The following is a 12859-nucleotide window of genomic DNA, read 5'->3' as shown; positions in this document are numbered from 1 at the left end:
TGGCTAGCCATGCCCACACATACAAACACATCTTCATACACATTCACACAAAAACAACACGTACCACGTCCATCATACACGTCATACACACACCGCACCCCCTCACATGCACCACCACCACTATCAGACACATCCACAAACAACACCACCACAACACCATCATAATCACACAAACACATTGGCAGAGAGGCACAACGCATACCTCCACAGGAAAATACATACTGCCAGCAAGATGTAATAACAGCAAAAGACCAGTACTAACAATATCACTGCCAAACAATGTGTCACATCACACACCACATCCACCCAACACACAAAGTACATCACAGATGCATCACATAACACACACCACTGCCACACAATGCCACACAACAACAACACTACATGGCACAAGTCTATCGCACAGCTCATGCTGCTACATAAACACAACACATACTAGAAGACACACACCAAATCGCACATATACAACACATACCTGTAGAAGGAGAGGCAGGACAAGGTTGTAAACCTCGACACCAATGGGTGACTGGTGCAAATATATTAAAATAATGGTCCCGTCAATAAAATTTACTATATACAACATAGGCCTACTGGCCAGTCCAAAAGTGTCCATTGCCCCAGCTGGGCCTCTGCGGACTTCCGGGCCCAGCGTCTCAGGTCCTCCCACTGTTTTCTCCAGTGGGTGCTCTGCTGGGCATGGACCCATGAGGGTCTGCTTGCTTGGCGATGGCAAACCAAATCCCCTTCTTCTGATGGGCGTTGACCTGCATGGGTGACACAGACAGAAGGAGAAAGTCATGTAGAGTGGCATCACACCAACAGCAGTGGACTACACACATCACACACATCTCATGACTACACAAACGTGTCTTAATAACAATTCACACCAACTCCCTTGCCATCTACATGTATTCAGTCCGTGTGCGTTATCTCCACGCCTTTAAACTCCACTCACATCACCATCAGACAGAACAGGAACATTGGACTCACCTGCTACTCTTGTGCCCCATACAACTGTCCATACAGGGGTAGGCCCCGTCCACAAGCTTTTCCAATTCCTTCTGAGTGAAGGCAGGGGCCCAATCTCCTGCAGGATATGGCATAATGGTTCCCAGAGACAGAACACAGCAGCTCACGCAGTGGAGGTCTTGGTTGCACAAGTGTCAGGAGTCAAGTGAGCTATGCAACACAAAATGGAGGTCACGCCGGCTCCGCATATGACCGTTACAGCCTGCGGTGATCATCATTGGCCCCAGTCCCCCATAAGCAACAATGTTATGCAATGAGGAGCTGCATGACGGTTGCGACCGCCTTCCGCCATGATGACTAATGCCAGTGGAAGTAGTCGCTTCCATCTGTCCTGTGTTTGCAGGACTGGCAGCTGCCATTTTCAATGTAGCTAGTGTATTGTTGGTGAATGATAAGTGCATCATGTATGATCTTTAGTGACATGCATAGATTAACCATGTTCACATATCATAGCGAGCCTCACACATGTGACATTCATGAATAGTCAGGTGAGTGTACTGATAACTATGACATGACATGTGCAGTCACTGGCTATCTCGCTTCCATGGCTACTGACACCAGTGAGATATCCAACAACAGATGGTGAAAACTATTTCATTGAGGCCCAAGGTAGGATGAGGCATGTAATCGAGAGGACCATTGGCCTGCGAAAGTCCAGATTTCGGTGTCTGCACGTCTCAGTAGGTGCCCTGCTCTACAGACCACTGAAGGTCTGCCAGATGATAGTTGTCTGCTGCATGCTACACAATCTGGCTCTGACACGTCATATGCCATTAGTGGCTTATGATGGTGACATAGACACTGATGAGGAGGCTGATGATGAGGATGTAGCTGACTCTAGGGCAGAGTAGATCCAACAATACTTCCAATGAACTACAGGTATGTGTCAGGTGTCTTGTATGTGAACTGTACTCCTGTCTGCCTTGTGACATAGCTCAACCTGGTTGTACTATCAGTGGAGGTGTTAAGTGCAGCTATCTCTCTGTGTAGGTTTGTGGCAATAACATTTTGCCCATCAGGAGAGGTGTTACTGTTCATATGTCAGTGCTATGTTTGCTGTCCTGTTGGCTGCCATCACATCTGCAAGGGATTGGCCATGTTGTATGGTCCCATTAATGCAGTGTCAACTGCAAAAGGATTGGCAACCAAGGTTGTGTCAACAGTATAGCAACTTATCCTCACTGTACACAACGGACAGATATGGAAGCTAACTCATATTGACAGTGGAACTTGGCTTTAGTTGGGTATTGTGAGCTGTGAAGGATGGGCCATTGGGAATGGATGTCCTGAAAATGTAGATCTGCTATGGTATTTTGTGTTCACATGCTACTTGGCTACTCACACTACTGCATGTGTGTTGGTTGGGCAATTGTGACTTCTATTGTGATGGTTGTCCCTGTCTGTGTATTTTAAGGTAATTTGGGTGGTGCTACTCTGGTTCCTACCTTGATAGGTGGCTCCCTTGACACAGGATTTGAGGATGACTCTGTTCTACTACCAAAGTTACTGCACGTGTCTCACAATTCTGTTCATGTTACAGACTTTTGCTGGTCAATGGTTTAGGTAAGCTGACATATTATACAACAGTTAATTCATACTTGTTACAATAGAGACACGCAAGCAGTAGCTGTGCACAATGGTGTTTATTGTGATTTACAAATGCAATGGGCGATGAGTGGGGTCATGGTGGATGAAATCATCAGAACAGTTGGCCCAGCTGTAGGCAGTAAAGGTCCAGTATCCAAGGGCCATGAGAAAATGGAGATATGACAGTGGACAGTCAACAGGGTGTGACAGTGGCACTTAAGGGAGAATGTTCAGGAGAATCTCACTTCCTGGCAGTGGTCTTGGGTTTGGCATCAGCTCCTGCAGGATGTCTGGATGGATGACCTCATTTGCGGGGGGTCCTCAGCTACAGAGGGTGCTAGTGGCCTGTGGATCCTCTGGCAGGGCCTCCATTCCACTAGCTGAGTTGGAAGTGGATGGTATGTGGCTAGTGAAGGGGCCTGCTGATGGAAGAAGGACGCATGCAGGACGAATATGAGTTTCTTTAGCACCTCTGCATAGGAGGACATGTGGACATTGTTTGCCTGCCACTGCTGCATGGCCTCCTGTTTGTATTCCCTATGCAGCCTCTGGTTCGAATATGTGACAGAACAACTAGGTCCTAAACAACTATAGCCTAAACCACTACTGCTAAACAACTAAAAAGTCTCTACAACTAAGTACTGAACAACTACTGTCTGAACAACTACTGTGTCTGAATAACAATTGCCTAAACAACTAATATATATATATATTCTAAACAACTAATAAACCATAAAAACCAAAAGGAAAACCTTACCTTAAAATTAGTTGTTCAGGCAATTGTTATTCAGACACAGTAGTTGTTCAGACTGTAGTTGTTCAGTACTTAGTTGTAGAGACTTTTTAGTTGTTTAGCAGTAGTGGTTCAGGCAAGTAGTGGTTTAGACCTAGTTGTTCAGGATGTTTCCCTCTGGTTCTCCTGCAAGGTGGAGAGTATCTGGCCTATCTTGTCCTGGGATTGTTGATATGCTTCCAGGACTTGGGAGATGGCCTCCTGGTCAGACCTTTTTTCCTTGGGGCCCTATCCCTTGGCCCACAGGTGCCCTCTCACTGGCCCTGGCTCCCTGTGCTTGTGCCCCAGGTACGGTGTGCCCAGTCCCAGCCACACCAGGAACTTCATTGCCTTGGGTGTGAGGGGTAGACTCAGGTCCCTGTACTGTGGGGCACACTGCTGACTGAACAGTCCTTGGGATGTAGGTTTAGAGACGAGGGGTTGTCTGGGTTGTTGTTACCATAGGGGTGGGGATCTCAGATGTGGGCAGAGTGAGGCTGCTGGTGGTGGACTGACCAGATGTCCCAGATGGGTCAGGTAAGTCGTCAATGTCCAGACATCCAGAGCTGTAGTTCTCACTAGGCCTTTCATCCTGGGGAGGGCTGTCTGTCTCTGGCATCCTCTGCAGGGTGGCAGTAGCAGGGGTACCTGTGGATGGAGTGGGGCGGAGTTACATTGTGAAGGTGTACTTGTTGGTATCATTGTCTGATGCATACAGTGGCTTGACTTGCTTCCCCATGATGGCAATGACAGATGCAGCACTGCAGACATTGTTAGTGGGTGAAGGATTGTGGAATTGGTTCCATGTTCCATAGAGGGTTGTGGATTGTAAATAGCTTAGCTGCCATGTAGGTGTACGCTGTCAAAGCATCCAGTTATTGTAGCTGGTGCGATGGTTTTAGGTGCAGGTGTTCCACTGTGAAGTGGGACTGCAGCTTTTCATGTGTGGGGAGTCATGCATTGTGGGAGTTGTAGTGCTTGCCATTGTGAGTGCTATCCGTGCAATAGGGGTGGACTGTGTGGGGATGGTGGCAGTTGGGTGATGTGGCATGCAGGAGAGGGGTATTGGGTGATTGGGTGGGGGGAAGCCCGAGGAGGTTGAATTAGGGATTGAGACGGTGGTGGGGACGCATGCTGTACATGAGTTGCTGGCGGCAGGGGAGTGTTAGCGACTTACGGGAATCCAGTCCTGCGAACATTCCAGTCAGGTCCTCAGGATGCAGGATGTCCAAGACTGTCTCCTCCACGATATGAACTCTGGGGAAGGAGGTGGGGGCCCATTGCCAGTCTTGTTGATGGCAATGTGGTGTTGAGATGCCATGGAAAGCACCTACCCCATGGGTCGTTCCACCTCTTCCTGTTATCCTCCCTTGTGCATGGATGGTTGCCTACTGTATTAACCCTGTGGACGATTGTCCACCATAACTCCATGTTCCTGGCTATGGATGTTTGCAGGACCTGTGGAGAACCTGTGCTCCGAAACAGTTGTGGCTCTACCTTGATGATTTCATCAACCATGAACCTCAACTCTTCGTCTGTGAATCGTGGGTGCTTCTGGGGGGACATGGGTGTCATGAAGTGGATTGGGTGGGGGGTTGAGGTCAAGGGTGGTGTATTTGGTGCTTGATGGGGTGTGTGTGGTGGTATGGTTGATGTGGTGGTGAGTTGTGGTGTTTGTGTGCAGTTGTGCTGTGTTTGACATGCGAGTGTGCCAATGGTATATTTGTGCTATATATCGGGAATAGCAGTATCTCCGGGTCTGTGTGAATCGTTTCTTTTGCAATGGATTTTGAGATGTGGGGGATGTTTTATAGTGGTGTGTGTCGGTGTGTCTGATGTGTCTATGTGTCTCAGGTGTTGGGTATTCGTACTGTCCAAAGGGTTCTTTCAGAGGTGTATTTTTTAGCGCTGCAGGGTGCACCACCAATGGTTTATTGCCCTGGAAGGTCCGCTGTGCTGATATGTGGGTCATAATATTGATGGCGGAATGTTGTCGGTGTGGTGGTGCTTGGACCACCTCTCACGGGCAGCTTGGCGGTGTCGGATTTGTGGTTGTTTTGGGGTGATTTCCTGTCTGTGACTCATAATACGTAAGGCGTGAGACCACCAACATTGGCATTCTTTTGCGTCGTATATTTTTTATTGTCAGTTTTCAAGACAATATACAGCATACAGAAACAGAGAGCGAGCAATAAGCCCTTAACATCCGCATGCATCATACAACTGAAAACCTGAAAGGGCCACACCAGTGAGATGTCAAACAAATGAAACAATAGAGACAATCAATGGAGGCAAAGCTTCCCGAAAATATCTGCCATCTAGTAATAATTTCTAAGATATACAACATCTACTGTAATATACCATATGAAGTATCTATAATACAATACCAAAACACCGAATCTCGATGGGGAGATGCAATGATATAGTATAATATAATAGAATAGAATAACATAATGTATTTATGGGGGCAAGTCAGCATCACCGTTTTACAATTATATAAAGTTATGTAATTATCTAACTCACCTCAGGCCTCAAAAGAGGACACAGGTATATGTATTCCTAATAGAACTAATAGACCTGCCCTCTCCAACCTGCCCCATCATTAGAGGTCCTGTAACTACAAAGACCCCCAACTGAGTGGTGAAAGAAATGAAAAGGGACATCAAAATGCCGTAGGCATATAGCATTGTAGAACCACCAAGCTGGGGACATCTGACTTTAGATGGGACATGATGGCCTAAGGGAGCCAAGTAGAGGGGAGAGATAAGTGTCTCTAAATAGTGATGTACAATGACATGGATATAGTCACAGTTAAAGGAAATATATCTGACAAGATAGGAATATATACAAAATTAGGTTAAAAAAGGACAAATAAAGAAAACCAGAGTTGTATAAGGAGAAGAAGAAATGGAAGATAGAGGGAAAAAAGAGGGAGAGGAGGAAAATATCAAAGAATCAATCAATCAATCAATCAAAAAACATTGTAGAGCGCGCTACTCACCAGTGAGGGTCTCAAGGCGCTGGGGGGGGGAACAGGGGGGGGGGCAGGGAGGGTCACTGATCAGACAACCATGTCTTGAAGTTCTTTCTGAAGGCCAGGAGGTCTTTGGTTTTGCGAAGGTCGGTGGGGAGGGAGTTCCAGGTTTTGGGGGCGAGGTAGGAGAAATACCTGCCTCCTGTGGTGGTGCGTTGGATGCGGGGGACTGTGGCTAGGGCGAGGTCGGCTGATCGGAGGTTGCGCGTGGGAGTGTGGAAGTTAACTCTTTCATTGAGGTAGGTTGGGCCGGTGTTGTGGAGGGATTTGTGTGCGTGGATGAGGATCTTGAATGTGATTCTCTTGTCTATGGGGAGCCAGTGAAGGGATTTGAGGTGTGGTGAGATTTGTTCGTGGCGGGGGAGGTCAAGGACGAGGCGTGCGGCTGTGTTCTGGATTCCCTGAGTTTGCGTTTGAGTTTGAGTGTGGTGCCAGCGTAGAGGGTGTTACCGTAGTCCAGTCTGCTGCTGATGAGTGCGTGGGTGACTGTCTTTCTGGGTTCTGGGGGAATCCATTTGAAGGATTTTTTTAGAGTGTGGAGTGTGTGGAAGCAGGAGGAGGTTAGAGCGAAGGAAACTGAAAAGGCAAAGGCAGAAGAAAAGGTACAAGGAAAAACAGAGAGGACAGAAGCCAAGAACATGTGTAAAATAAAAATGAGCACGATAACAAGAGGAATAATGGCGATATGAATGATGATGGTAATAATAATGAAGATGATAATGATAATGATGATGATGATAGTAATAGTGATAATAAGAAGAATAACTATAGTAATAGTGACCAAGGGGGGGAGGGAAACAGGAGACACGTCTATGGAAGACTAGCATACAGAAGGTAAGGAGGGAGAAGTATGGAGAGTGTGTGAAGAGAATGCATGTGCGCACTTAGTGGAGGACAACACGGAATAAAGAAGGGCAAGAAGGACCGATTTGTACTGAGATATAATAATAAGGTTAAGATTAAGATCATCAGAAAGGGATGGTGCCACTGGGGCATCCGTAACGTATTCCACATAGGGGATAATCAGGTCACCGGCCCAGAGAGAAAGGACGCCCATGTCTGTACAAACATATCTATCTTATCCCTGTAGATCATAAATAAGACGCTCATGGGAGGCAGCCTGCTACATTGCAGAGATCCACTCCCCGTGGGAGGGTACAGTGTAGCTCCCCAATATCTGAGGATACATATCTTTGCCGTGGCTAGTGCAGTGTGTAACAAGTAACATTGTGGTCTGGAGAGATCAGGGAGCTCCCCGGTGTCGTGTAGCAAGAGAAGGTGAGGGGTAAGGGAAAGTGGCAAGGGTAGTGTTTCCCTAAGAGTAGCTCCCACTGCTCACCAGAAAGGCTGTATGGCTGGGCAATCATGCAAAATGTGAGGTAAATCGCAGCGCACATGAGGACATCTCCAGTAGGAGGCATGATGTAGTAACCCCGCAGTACGGAGCTTCTGGGGGGGTCCAATACCAATCGTGTAACATTTTAAAAATACTGAATTTTGAGCGGGGCTCCCGGGCTCCACGGTCTCTAGCTTTGTTTTTATGGCCACGTGAAGTGTTCCCAAAATATATTTCATCGTTTCCCATAACAGATTTATTTTATACCTGTTCCGATTTTTCCCTTCAGACGTTCTTCTGTACAATGATTGAATAAGCTAAAGTTTAGGCACATGATGAACCGATGATCAGTTGAACACCTCTATTCTATAGCAAAAGCTCTCTCTACCCACCTAATACCTCTGTCTTACCCTGCAGAAGAGTAAGCCAAGCGTACTTTACTTACTGCCCAGTGAATTCATTTGTTGCAAATAATTTCTTGTGGTGGGTGAGGCCAGCGAGTAAAGTGAGCCTAATAAGTGCTTGATTTGATTTCACGTTTGGCATAAGGGATACTCTGTGACAAACATGCCAAATACAATCCTTGACACCCATTCCCTTCCCTGTTGTGCACTGCATCTTTTCCCCCACAGTCTAGTTACAGCAGACAAGATAATATATCTGGATTTTATATGTGACGTATCTTACTTATTATTCATTTGTCTTTTTGGGGTCAAGGTAGAAACTAAGTGAAATGCATTTGGAGAAGAGCAGGGCCATTGGAATTGAAGACAGATAAATGTCAACAACAGTTGCAGACAGTAGCAAAGTACTCAAAGCGCCTGCTAGCATGTTTCCATTCTTTTGGCCCAAGAACTTGTACTCTATAGCGCATAATGCCTTACTCATAAACAAGGGGTAATTTATTTTCATTTTCCACTAACAGTGTCTGTTTGGTTACTAGAAAAGTCTTTAAAACAAAAAAAAATAAAATCACAGCTTTTTTTTAAATATCTGGTGTTAATCTGCCTTAATTCTTTTCTACCAGACAGCCAGTGCTTTTATGTGAGGCATGTGTGTGTAAAGGAATAAAAGTGTCCCTATGACTCTCCTAACCATAATCACATGACATTCCAATGCCCCTAGTGGACCAGCAATTTACTCCTACTGTGCCACTTACTACTTACTTTTAAAAAGTGTTTTCTCAGAGCATTGCTTACAATTGGCTGGTTGTCCTGGAGGATGAAAAGGCAGAAATCACTGCGTCTGACCCAGGACCAAGTTAATCAGCCACACGCCAGCCCCAGCCTCCAGCCTACCGGCCATCACATTGCCAATGTCGCTGCCAGCTGTCAGGGGCCTTGACTGCACCTGCTGCCACCCGCCCCCCCACGCTGACAGGGCATTGCTGTATTGTATCGTTCAGTGGATGGATGGTATGTAGAGATGGTTTGCCAGGATCGAGCAGAGCCGAGGCCAACTACTGTTCCAAGTAGACAGTGCACTCTTCTGAGCCCTTTTTTAATTTTTTGTTTTGGTGGGAGGGACTTGTGGGTGGAGAGGGTGGAAAGGGAATTGGGACCAGGTTTCACATTGGACTTTTTAGGGATTGAGCTATTTGTTTGAGGAGAGGAGTGGGGCTGCTGTGGGTGGAATGGGCGGGTTTTCTTATTTGTTAAAAATAAAAGGGGAACATTTATTTTAATTCATTTATGCCTCAAATGTTTATTTTCGTGTTTTAGTTTGGACTGCTGTCTTTTATTGTAAGAAAAGTGTATGTCATGTACTTATACCCTTGCTCTACTGCCCTCTGTAACTATATTGACCACTAGGGGATGATTGCATTGCCTATTTTGTCTATAAAAACTTAGATACAGACAAACAACATCTTCTAATTACTAACTAAACAAGTTTCCTTAAATCCGTTGTTCTCGTACCTGAATATATTAACGAAGGGCTTATACCTATGCATTCTTACTGCAGGTTTTCCCACAGTGGCATCTGAACTTAATTGGGTGGTAGTAGTAGTAGCGGGATGATGCAGTAACAGGTAAGACACAAGGTGTCACCCCTACCAATGCAAACTCCAACTGCAGGATTAATCAAAGGGTTGTCCATCACTGTCAACTGGATTGAAAGAAAACAGAGAGAGTTAGTGGGTCATATGTTATATCATGCCTTCAGTGAGACTGAGACCAGACTACCACAATGACAGTTTTTGACACACAACAAAGAAGACCTGATAGGATAATGAAAACTAGCAATATTACCTTCATCTGAGCAACAGGGAGCTAGTATTTAAAAACAAAACTTAGGGAATTAAATCCTTGAGTCAGGAGAAGTGGGCTTAGAGTCAGGAGTGGTTAGACAAGGTTAAGCATTTACGCAACACACAACACAAGCCCTTAATGATAATGTTGATGGGACAGATTTGGAATATTGCTCAGGTAATAGAAAGTTATGCAGTGAGTTGGTGTTGCTTTCACCACATTCGCTCCAGCAAGTGTGTGATCCATTTATGGTGACAAAATTAAGGCAAACCTCAATAAACTCACACAACCTGGTGAAAGAGGGTTAGGGGCTCAAAGAATGGATGGGAAAGGGGAATTGGGAAAAGAGGTGGCAAAGAAAAACACTACACAAAAGAAACAACAACAATATTTATTTGGGCGCTGAGCAGCACACCATCATCAATCTTTTGTGGAAGGGAACAATGAAGGGATACGTAAGAGACAGTTCAGTTAAATGCATTGCAAACAGTCCTTCTGCCACACAGAGACCCGAGATAGTATATGTCTAAATGTTACGTCTTCTACAATTTATGGTGGATTGAAGTTAACCCATCCAGTTCTAAAATGTCTGATTGTTAAATAGGAAAATTATACTGTATTGCCATATTGGGCAGTGCATCTCTATTCTTCTTGGAATGTCAGTCACTCTTGGGTGGCTGTCTGAACCCAGCCTGTAGGTAAGCTAGAGTGTTGAGCTTTTACCAACTTTTGTTCATGCAAAAGAGAACTAGGAGAAGGTCTGCATATTGAAAAACAGTAACTGTGTTACAGAGTAAAGGAGTACTTTGTGTAGATTTGTTGTAACTAAAGTGACTGGTCTCATCTGAGGAACCAGAAACAAGGAGTGAACTCTACAGGTACATTTCACTAACTTTGAAAGACCAATCATTTTGAGGAAAAAATGATCACCCATCAGTTCCCAAAACACTTCAAGTCATTAAAAACACGTTTACAATTTTGTTGAACTCCCTCCCTCACAGTCAGCTATCAAATACATCATCAATCATCACTCACAATCACTCACTATATAACCACTCAATGGTGCAACAGTCAATAGTTACCTCTTCCAATTCAAACACAGTGGTTGAACAAACTTATCGCCTCTTTGATGGAAGCAAAACATTGGAATTTGACATTGGTACTGGTAGTCTTTTAGTCACTGATCCTGTGGGACACTGCTGCTAGGTGGTGTTAAAAAAGGATAAGAAATGGCATGTGAGGGGGCAGTCATTGTCTCCAGTGTACTGAAGGGAATGAGAGGGCTTTTTTACTGCACATGTGTCCAACTCCAACCCGGCTACATATGTGACTGAAAATGGTGGGGCGGCATAAATCCAGCACAAACATACCGTTCCACAAGCATTTTTTTTTGCAAAGAAAGAAAGAAGTTCAATGAGAAGTCATTAAAAAACTTCTATGGTGGCACTGACCTACTCAGTCCAGGAAGTAGAGTATGTCCTCAAACTCAGGTGGTTCATCCAGAAGTTAGCCAGCAAGAACACATGATTCTGACCAATCATCCTCTTCCTCCTGCTTTGGTGTTCAGGAACAGTGTAATCAAGTGGTATAAAATGCTGGTTCATTTTTATCATGGTTAATCTCACCAGCTTCTGAGGTGAGAGTTGTCTCACTGTTACAACTACACAAGCTCACTAAACACAAGTTCAGAAGACATGACAAGTCAGACACTCTATTGCCACCCTGCTGAGCTCTGCACATTGGCGCATCTTCCCATACCAATACATATACTTCTTTTGGGTCATCCAGATACTCCTGGAACATCCTCCCACTTGCTCTACTTCTTTTGCCTTTGCTTCTGCACTGGACTGAAGCTCTGCTACTTGAAACAAAGCCAATGCAGAGGATGGGTTTAATTCATCTGATGCTGTTGTTGCCGATGTTCGTATTGCCAGTTTTGGCTGCTGTGAGACAAAACTTCCCTCTCTGGAAGTTGAAAGTGGTACCCAAGAAGTGCAGAGAGGGACTCTAAGTTTCAGTCGGTCTTCTTCCAGTTCTCTGGCTTGCTCAACAATCCACCTCTTGTATTATGAAACATCCCCATCAGAAAAAGGAATGAAAGTGTTTTTTTTTGTAGCATTGATCAAGTAGGGTGACACAGATGTAATCTTTGTATAAGATAATATCATTTTGCGGCCTTGCATTACAAGCCAAGCAAAGGATTAGGCTCTCAACTAAGGAATGAGCATCTGGGTTTCTGTTCACACCTCCAAATGTGAACCTTTCAAACACCTTCTTTAGCTGATCTTGTAGTAGATGCAACAACTAAATTACCTGGTCCATCGTACTCTCCTTGTTGCTAACTTCCTGTGTGAAAACCTCAAAAGGGAGCAGTATCTGTGTCAGGCATTTGACTAGGCCCCATTTGTCTGCTTAGTCATTGATCTTTTTGTAGTGCTCAAACAGACGTTGCTACATATATAAGTTTGCTTTTCAAGGTGTTGGCACCTCCTATATCAGGGCTTTGGTGCTCTCTTACCATGCTGATTAATCTGCAACTGCTTCTGACCTTTAAAAGAATGGCTAAGATTTGTCTGCAGGTGGTCAGTGTGTAGCTGACTATGGTCCTCATTATGACATGGGTGCCAGAAGACCGCCAGTGCTGGCGATCTTCCGCCCGCCATAATATGGACACTGCTGGATTTCTGCCACAATTAGGGTTGAAATCCAGCAGTAGCCATGCTGGCAGGCGAGGCGTGTGGGTGATGCTACCACCTGCACCACCCCGCCAGAAGGACACCGCCAGAAGGACACCGCCAGCCGTATTATGGCCATTATTATGGCCTGGCAGCATCCTGCTGGCAGGGTGCTGC

This window comes from Pleurodeles waltl, chromosome 3_1 (assembly GCF_031143425.1).
Source record: "Pleurodeles waltl isolate 20211129_DDA chromosome 3_1, aPleWal1.hap1.20221129, whole genome shotgun sequence".
Taxonomy (NCBI): domain Eukaryota; kingdom Metazoa; phylum Chordata; class Amphibia; order Caudata; family Salamandridae; genus Pleurodeles; species Pleurodeles waltl.
This window is presented reverse-complemented; position numbering follows the sequence as displayed.